Genomic DNA, 9929 nt, shown 5'->3' with positions numbered 1-9929 from the left:
CCTCTCCCTCTGCTCCTCACCCCCTAAAAAAAAGAGAAAGAGCAGTATGGATGCTAGATGCTACCGTACACACTAGGCAGTTGGAAATGTGGGTCTGAGGCTTAGAAAAGAGATAAGGTGTTTATTTTTTGGATGGGCTTTATTGGAAGTACACATGGCATGTAACCGAGTATAGGTTTAAGGGTTATGGCTATGCTGATTTGATATATTTAATATATCACAAAATGGTTACCACCATAGTGTTAGCTAACACCTCCAGCCCGTCGCAAATTACCATCTCTTTGTTTTGGGGGTGGGAACATTTAAGATCTACTCTTTTAGTGACTTTCAAGTGTATAATATTGTTGACTATAGTCACCATGCTGTACATTAGATTCCCCAGAACTTATTCATCTTATAATTGGAAATTTAGAGCCTTTGACCAAATGCTTCCTCATTTCCCCCACCCCTAGCCCCTGGAAACCATTTTACTACACCATTTTACTCTCCATTTCTATGACTTCATCTTTTTAAAAAAAGAACCTAAAGGTTCCACATCTGAGTGAGATCATACAGTGTTTGTCTTTTACTTCACATAATGCATGAGATGTCAATTTATAGGTCATTTGTAAAGAGCTAGCTAGCCTAAACTCTGGGATTGGAAAAGATCACTAAGGGAGAATTAAGAGAGAAGAGGACCAAAAAAATGGTACCTGGGAAAGTATCTCCAATTAACCAGACAAAGGCACCAAGAGGGAAAAATCAGAGAAATAGGTGGAGCCCCAATCCGCCAGGTAGAACCACTTGATCAAAAGCACAAGGCCCTCGCTGTCAGGATTATGCAAGTACAGGGTAGGCATTCCCACAACCCTGAGAGGGAGTGCCTCCTTAAACTTTGCACTCTGGGTGCCTCAATTGGCTTATCCTAGTCGTGACCCTGGAGAAGACTCACACATCAATAAAATAACCTGGATACAATGCAATTGTTACTCATTCTTTCCCAGGAAATCAAAAAAGCCCACAGAGGTGACCTGGGTGCTGGGTTTCCATGGGAATGAGCATAGTTTGTCAGGCAGAGTAGAGAGGTGGGGATCAATGTGCACAAAAGGCATGGAGGTAGAAGAGAACACAGTGTCTTTAGGGGTGGGTGGTTGGGCTTCAGAAAAGGTAGAGGGTATGATAAAAAAGGGCGAGAAGTCACGGGAGATGTTGCTGAGAAAATGGGGACCAGGGTGTGAAAGGCACACACACAGCCGTGCTATGCCCTGCTATTGTGACCAACCAATCTTACTTGGCCTGGGACTTTCCCATTTTTTCCTTTTTTTTATTTTTTTATTTTTTTGGAGGGAATCTAAGCTCAACATGGGGTTCGAGCTCATGAACCTGAGATTGAGACTCACATGCGGTTCTAACCCACTGAGCCAGCCAGATGCCCCAGGACTTTCCCAGTTGGGTAATGAAAAGCCAACATCCTGGGAAACCCCTCGGTCCTGGCAAAGCAGGCCAATCATATTGTATCCTCAAAGTAGTGGAAAGCCGTTAACGGATGTTTGCACAGAAATGCAAGATTCATGCTTCAAGGGGACCCTTTCATGTCTAGATGAGGTGGAGGAGGATTGGATCTGTAACTGACCGGCCAGTTACAGGAAGGCAGTGCTACAAAAATGGTTACATGCTTCACCTTTGGCATCTGGCAGACGTGAGTTCCAGTTTCCCGCTCAGCTCCCTTTTTCAAAAAGTTTATTTATTCGTGAGAGACACACAGAGAGAGGCAGAGACACAGGCAGAGGGAGAAGCAGGCTCCCTGCAGGGAGCGTGATGTGGGACTCGATCCCAGGACTCTGGGATCACGACCTGAGCTAAAGGTCGACGCTCAACCACTGAGCCACTCAGGTGCCCCTCAGCCCCCTCTTTCTGAGCTGTAGGGCCCGGGCAAGTAACTTAACCTAATGTAGGCCTCAGTTTCCTAATCTGTAAAATGGGGACAACAATGCTAGTTACCTCTGCGAGGGTTGAGGAGGGCAGGAGATACCATTGAGTGCATAGCCCAGCACACAGTAAGCAATTAATAAATGTCAGCTTTTCTCATCCAAATGAGCAGTTAGGAGATCATCATCGCCAGGTCCCAAGGAAGGCAGGAGCATAATGCTAATGCTAAGGGGGAGAGGAGCTGGAGAAAGATGTGGGACATAGAATTTCCAAGACTTTGTATGTTGGCAAACTATATTTTCACTTGAATGATTTTTAATTGGTGGGAATTCTCGGGGGGATCTGCATCTTTAGACTGCAGAATGAAAGGCTTTGTCTCTTGGAAAGGAAGCTGGAGGGAAAGAGAAAGGGGCAAGGGGACACCGCTGGAAAACAAAGTGTGGCTTTGAGATCCCTTAGGTGAAGGCAGAGAAACGGTGGCAGTTTCAAGGTTGATCTTGATTTGGGGGGGGGGATCGGCGGTGGCGGGGAGGAAGTAGGGGTTTTGTTTTAAGCAATCTCTACCTCCAGATTCAAAAGTTGATATTGATTTAACAGGTCAGGGCAGCCTGGGTGGCTCAGCGGTTTAGCGCTGCCTTCAGCCCAGGTCCTGATCCTGGGGACCCAGGATCGAACCCACGTTAGGCTCCCTGCATGGAGCCTGCTTCTCTCTCTGCCTGTGCCTCTGCCTCTCTCTCTCTCTCTTTCTGTGTGTGTGTGTCTCATGAATCAATAAGTAAAATCTTGGGATCCCTGGGTGGCGCAGCGGTTTGGCGCCTGCCTTTGGTCCAGGGCGTGATCCTGGAGACCCGGGATCGAATCCCACGTCGGGCTCCCGGTGCATGGAGCCTGCTTCTCCCTCTGCCTGTGTCTCTGCCTCTCTCTCTCTGTGTGACTATCATAAATAAATAAAAATTAAAAATAAATAAATAAATAAAATCTTAAAAAAAAAAGATTTAACAGGTCAGGAGCGTGGTTTTTTTTTTTTTTTTTCATTTTTGTTTTTAAGCAATCTCTCCATCCAGTGTGGGGCTCAAACTCACAACTCCAAGATCAAGAGTCACGTGCTCTACCCACTGAGCCAGCCAGGAGCCCCCTTTTGAAATTTGTATTCTATTTTGTTCAGGTAGAGGTTCTGAATAACCATTTCTCGCTTCTCACTGTCTTTCCTGCACTCTCCAAAGTATCTTGCGGATGGACAGTTTCTGAATCCTGCTCCAGGCGGAGCTCCCTGGAGAAGCCCTCTCCCTCCAGACTGCCCTTCTGTCTGAGCACAGGACAGCCTCTTCCTCAACGTCCATCATTCCTCTCTCTTAACCTTAGGGATCCCCAAATGCATATTTCATTTTCCAGCAGGTTCACATTGAGGGATACTTTGATATATCACACTGAGGTCCTCCCATCCACTGCTATATCCTGAAACACTTCCTAAGGCAGTATAGCCCTCTATATTTTGGTATAGAGGAGACAGAACAGATTTTGGATTAGAATAGGTCTAAATTTTGATTCTAGTTTTGCAGTTTTAGCGTGTGCAACCTTTAGACATATTACTTAACCTCTCTGAGCCTCCATTTGCTATCTACAAGGACAGGTAGAGTAATAGCTACCTGGCCATTATTGAGATTATGTATGTAAGTGCTTAATGTAGTACCAAATCTGGTCCACACTGGGTGTTCCATAAACACAGCCTCCTTTCCTTTGATCCACTTACATTCTTTCTTTCTTTTTTTTTTCAAGTAGGTTCCATGCCCAATGTGGGGCTTGAACTCATGACCCTGAGATCCAGAGTCTCATGCTCTACCGACTGAGCCAGCCAGATGCCCCCACTTACGTTATTTCTAAGTCTGGTAATAAAGTTTCAGACTATGATTGAGACATATCCTTTTCTTAAAGTGACATTAAGAATTGAGACACACCCCTCACAGCCATCCTCCTATGTATATGTAAATATGGTCATGCAGACTGTGACATATGTATGAAAACGTACAGATTTCCTTACTGAAACACACACACATGGCAATTGACAACTGGGCAATCAGGAAAGCATGTTATTGTTTTCTTTGGGTAAATACTCCGTAGTGGAATTACTGGATCATATAGCAATTCTGTTTCTGTGTGTTTTTGTGCATGTTTTTTTTTCCACAGTGGCTGCAACCAATTTCTATTAACCATCAACAGTGCATAAGAGTTCCTTTTTGTCTACATCCTCACCCAAGCTGCATTATTTCTTGTGTTCTTTATTTTGGCAATTCTGACAGATGTAAGGCGATATCTCATTGTGGTTTTGATTTGCATTTCCCTGAGGATTAGTGATGTTGAGTATCTTTTCACGTGTCTGTTGGCCATCTGTGTGTCTTCTTTGGAAAAATAACTCCTTGGGTCCTCTGCCCATTTTTACTCGGATTATTTGGGGTTTTCCTGGTGTTGAATTTTATAAGTTCTTTATGTGTTTTGGGTATAAACCCCTTATTGGATGTATCATTTCAAAAAGATAAATGCACTCCTATATTTATTGCAACATTATTCGTAATAGTCAGTACATGGAAGCAACCCAAGTGTCCAACAAAAGATGAATGGATAGGGCACCTGGGTGGCTTAGAGGTTAAGCGTCTGCCTTCGGCTCAGGTCATGATCCCAGGTTCCGGGATCAAGGCCCAAGGCCCCTCAGGGAGCCTGCTTCTCTCTCTGCCTATGTCTCTCTGTCTCTCTCTTTCTGTCTCTCATGAATAAATAAATAAACTCTAAAAAAAAGATGAATGGATAAAGAAGATGTCCTAGACACACATACACACACGGATATTACAAAGCCAAAAAAAAAAAAAAAAAAAAAAAAGACTGAGATCTTGTCATTGGCAACAGCAGAGACAGACCTAGAAGGTATAATGCTAACTGATAAAAGTTAGGGAAAGACAGGTACCTTATGATTTCACTTGCACATAGAATTTAAGAAAGAAAACAAATGAACAAAGACAAAAAAGACAAACAGAAAAATAGACTCTCAAATATAGAGAACAAACTGATGGTTGCCAGGGAGGAGGTACATGGAGGAGGGTGTGTGGAGAAACAGATGAAAGGGATTAAGAGTACATTTATCTTTTTTAAAAATTTTTATTTATTTATGATAGTCACATGGGGAGAGAGAGAGGCAGAGACATAGGCAGAGGGAGAAGCAGGCTCCATGCACTGGGAGCCCGACATGGGATCCGATCCCGGGTCTCCAGGATCGCGCCCTGGGCCAAAGACAGGCGCTAAACCGCTGCGCCACCCAGGGATCCCCAAGTACATTTATCTTGATGAGCACTGAGAAATGTATTGAACTGTTGAATCACTATGTTGTACACCTGAAACAAATATAACACAGTATGTTAAATATATATATATATATATATATATATATATATATATATATATATATATATATATATGAAATCCCAGGGGAAAAAAGAATAAAATTGAATGTGAAAATTTAAAAAAATACAGCATGTTACTTTGGTGAGACAGAGGTTAGCTCAATATCTGAGAGAGTGAATACAGCTGACCCTTGAACAACAAGAGTTTGGACTGTGTATTGAACTGCATACATAGGTCTGCTTATATGTGGATATTTTTCGATAAATACAGCACAGTACTGTAATATATTTTCCCTTCCTTACAATGTTCTTCTTAAAAATATTTTATTTATTTATTTGAGAGAGAGAGAGAGAGAGAACATGAGTGTGGGGGAGCAGCAGAGGGAGAGGGAGAAGTGGACTTCCTACTGAGCTGGGAGCCAGATGTGGGCTCAATCCCAGGACCCTGGGATCATGACCTGAGCTAAAGGCAGATGCTTAATGGACTGAGCCACCCAGGCATCCCTCGTTATGATTTTCTTAATAAAATTCTCTTTTTTCCAGCTTACTTTATTACAAGAATATGGCATATAATACATATAACACCAAAAATATGCGTTAATCCATGTGTTAATCCACTATGTTATAGATAAGGCCTCCAGTTAATGGTAAGCTATTAGTAATTAAGTTTTGAAGGAGTCAAAATTCATACAAGGATTTTCGACTGCACAAGCGTTCAGCACCCTACCCCCACATTGTTCAAGGGTCACTGTAGTTGAAGGATGGCACAGGTAGTGAGATGAAATCATCATATCACATACTTGTTTTTTTTTTAAGATTTTATTTATTTATTAATTAATGAGAGACACACAGAGAGAGAGAGGCAGAGACACAGGCAGGGGGAGAAGCAGGCTCCATGCAGGGAGCCTGATGTGGGACTCAGTCTTGGGTCTCCAGGTCTCCAGGTCTCCAGGATCATGCCCTGGGCCGAAGGTGGCACTAACCCGCTGAGCCACCCGGGGCTGCCCACATACTTGTTTTTTTAAATAAAGTTTTTATTTATTTATTTGAGAGAGATAGTGAGAGAGAGCATAGAGAAGGAGAAGCAGACTCCCCACTGAAAAGGGGGCCCCACGCAGGGCTTGATCCCAGGACCTCAGAATCATGACCTGAGCCAAAGACAGATGCCTAACTGACTGAGCCACCTAGGTGCTCCCATACATCACATACTTATATAGAACTTACTATCAGGGCACCAGTCAGTTAAGCATCCAACTCTTGATTTCGGCTCGGTTCATCATCTCAGGGCTGTGGGATGGAGCCCCACATAGTGCTCCATGCTTTTTTTTTTTAATTTTTATTTATTTATGATAGTCACACACACACAGAGGGAGAGGCAGAGACACAGTAGGAGGGAGAAGCAGGCTCCATGCACCGGGAGCCCGACGTGGGACTCGATCCCGGGTCTCCAGGATTGCGCCCTGGGCCAAAGGCAGGTGCTAAACTGCTGCACCACCCAGGGATCCCGTGCTCCATGCTTAATGTGGAGTTTGCTTGTCCTTCTCCCTCTGTTCCTGCTCACACTCTCCTTTCTTTCTCTCTCTCTCATATAAATAAAGTCTCTTTTTATAAAAAGAAAAGAACTTACCATTGACTAGGCACTGTTCTAGGTTCTCTACATATAATTATTACATCTAATCTCCGCTATAGCCCTTTGATATAGTATGATTGCTATCACTGTTTTACCGGTGAGGAAACTGAGCTACAGAGAGGCCAAGTAACTTGGTTAAAGTCATACAGGTAGGAAGTGGAGCATGCTCTTAATCACTATGCTATACTGACTTTCCAGAGGGGTTCCAATTGAAATGTCAAGCCATCTTGGGGCATCTGGCTGCTCAGTTGGAGGAACATGTGACTCTTGATCTCGGGATCATGTGTTCAAGCCCCACATTGGGTGTAGATATTACTTAAAATAAATAAACTTAAAAAAAAAAAAGAAATGGAGAACCATCCTGTGTAAACTATCCTTTCTCCATGAGGTCCACAGTCAGATCACTCTGCTCACTCTTCCATAGGTCATCATCACTCTTAATGCTTCTGTTTGTGCCAAGGGCTGCCCTGACCTGGATCTCCTTGAGATCTTCACAGTCTATATGAGTACCAAATTGCCTGTAAGTCTAGGATAGTGCAGAGTCTAAGCTCCTGTGCACACTTCTAGGTATGGTATATGAAACCCCTAATGGACTGGCCCCAACCTACTTTGCCAGTCTCACCTCCTACTACGACATCCACCCCATCCCATGCATTCTATGTTCTAGTCACTCTGAACACACCCTACTCTTTGTAGACTCTGAACCTTTGTGCATGCCTGTCTCTACTTCCCTACTGCCCTTAATTCAACAGGCTAAGCACCTACTGTGTGTTGAGGTTATGCAAGCAATTTCCATACAATTGGATAAGCACTCTAATGAATAGACACTACAATGTACTGCAGGAATTCAGAATGAGGGGAGGACTCATTCTCTCTGAGGGACCTGGCGGGGGACTGGGAGGAGAGAAGAGAGGTGAGGTCTTCATATGGGAGATGACATTTGAGCTGAGTCATGAATAGTTAGGAGTCTGCCAGTCAAGGAAGGAGAAGGAAACCTCCAAATCATCACAGGCTCCACATGGGACATTGCAACAGGTCTGTAACTGGTCATTCTGCCTCTCATCCTTCCTGTCCCCAGTCCACTTTCCGTGTGGCTGCCAGAGTCAGTTCCCAGACCACAAATCTGAAGGTGGCACTCCTCTACTCAAAACCCTTAGTGGTTTTGGGGCACCTGGGTGGCTCAGTGGTTGAGTGTCTGCCTGCAGCTCAGGGCGTTGTCCTGAGGTCCTGGGATGGAGTCCCACATCAAAATTCCCACAGGGAGCCTGCTTCTCCCTCTGCCTATGTTCCTCTCTGTGTGAATCTCTCATGAATAAATAAATAAAATCTTAAAAAAAACCCTTAGTGGTTTCCACCACCGGTAGGACAGTTAAGACTGTCCTCTTACAGTGACACACCAGGCCCATCACAAGCTGGTCATAATTTCCCTTTCCTGTCTCCTTCTCTAGCCATTCCACCCTCCAATCCTCCACAGTGGATTATTTGTCTCACTCAAGATAGCATCACACCCTTTCAGATAACCTGTCTGTCCTTTGCCCACCTTATCCCTCTCCCTAGAATGCAACAATCCTTTCCCCGCCTGACAGTTCAGTGGCCCGGCCTAATCCAGGAATCAAAGGGACCCCAGCTCAGGGGGCCTTTATGGCTCTCATTCTCCCATAGGTCACATCTGGCATTTTCATATTGTGGAATCAGGAAATGGAGCAAGCATTCTCCTCTAGCCACCACCGTGTGCACCCAGGCTATCTGATTGGGCATCTGAATCAGTTCATGGTTGCCATGCCAATTCTCTGTGGATACTGCAGCCTGCTTTGAAATTCCAACCCAGTTGGGAGGTGGGGCTTGACTATGCTCCTAGTGTAGCCACTCCCCTCATCCAGAAGCTGACTATTTTCCTTGTCCCCAGCTCCTAGTATCTCTGCACACGGATGCCTCTAAAATCCCATAAATGTCCCTAAAAGTACCAGTACCAGGAGAAAGAGTATGTAAGAAGTTCCTGTTACTCAGCTTTTTCTGCCCCCAGATCAGATCCCTTGAATATGCAACATCTCTTGGACTTTGCCGGTTGGATTGTTGTCCACTCCCCAGGGGATCCAACCTTTTATCACCAAGTTCCTTCCGCTAGCCCCAGTCCCACTGATCCAGCCTCCCTCCTTTCTAGCTCACTACAAGTCCTAGCATGCCTTAAGGCTGTGGTATCTGCATTTTTGATAGTATCTTACCTTATTTTACAGTTTCTAACCAGTTTTTGCACACATCTTCTTTGATTCTCACAAAAGGTCTGTGGAAGGAGAGGGAGAGAGGTGATTATCCACCTTCTATAGCAGACGAAGAAACAGAGACTCAGGGTGAGTATCAAGTGTCCAGGGGGACAGAGCTAATAAGATGGCCAGCCTGGTCTCTTTATTGACAAGCCCTCTTCGCCACTGTGGTCACACTTTGTAGTTTGATTGTCTACGCAGCAGGTGCTATACCCACTTGCCTCCCATTTGGCCTTTACACACACTCTTGGGACAAGCCTCAGATCAAAAAGTCAGTCCTGGGTTAGCCCTGACTGACCCTCCTCCCTCCCTGCAACATCATGTGCTCCAGCCCTCCTCAGAGTCCTCTGGCCTGCTCCCATCTGGGTCACAGGACACAAGGGTAAGTGTCCTCCCTTTGGCTGCATTGCCAGTTTGTGGCTTTACTGTCCCACCACTGCCCCCTGGAGAGGAAAGCCTTCATCTGGAGTTGGAGCTTCTTTCCGAAGGAGATTTGTAGGATCTTTTGAAGAGAAAACTAGATAATCTGAAGTGATGGTAGGTATGGCACTTTTCAAATGTGGGGAGGGCAGGAGGTTCTTGCCTGGAACCAGGAGGACGTTTTTAAAGAAAATCGTTTTCTTGATGGCCTTTTGGACAAAGAGGAGAGATGCTCTGTGTTCCTTGTGCTCTGTTGGGCTCCAGGGGCAGGGGGAGGATTTTGATAAGAAAAGGAATCTCTGGCACCTGGGTGGCTCAGTG

The 9929-nt window shown here is 44.8% G+C and overlaps 1 non-coding gene across 1 annotated transcript; it reads right to left on the bottom strand.

The window, feature by feature from the left end:
- Window positions 1–3693: 3693 nt before the first annotated feature.
- On the bottom strand, window positions 3694–3766 carry TRNAQ-CUG. Its single transcript has one exon. It is a non-coding gene; the product is annotated as a tRNA-Gln (tRNA).
- Window positions 3767–9929: the final 6163 nt, after the last annotated feature.

The sequence above is a fragment of the Vulpes lagopus genome, chromosome X, assembly GCF_018345385.1.
Source record: "Vulpes lagopus strain Blue_001 chromosome X, ASM1834538v1, whole genome shotgun sequence".
Classification (NCBI taxonomy): domain Eukaryota; kingdom Metazoa; phylum Chordata; class Mammalia; order Carnivora; family Canidae; genus Vulpes; species Vulpes lagopus.
This window is presented reverse-complemented; position numbering and strand designations above follow the sequence as displayed.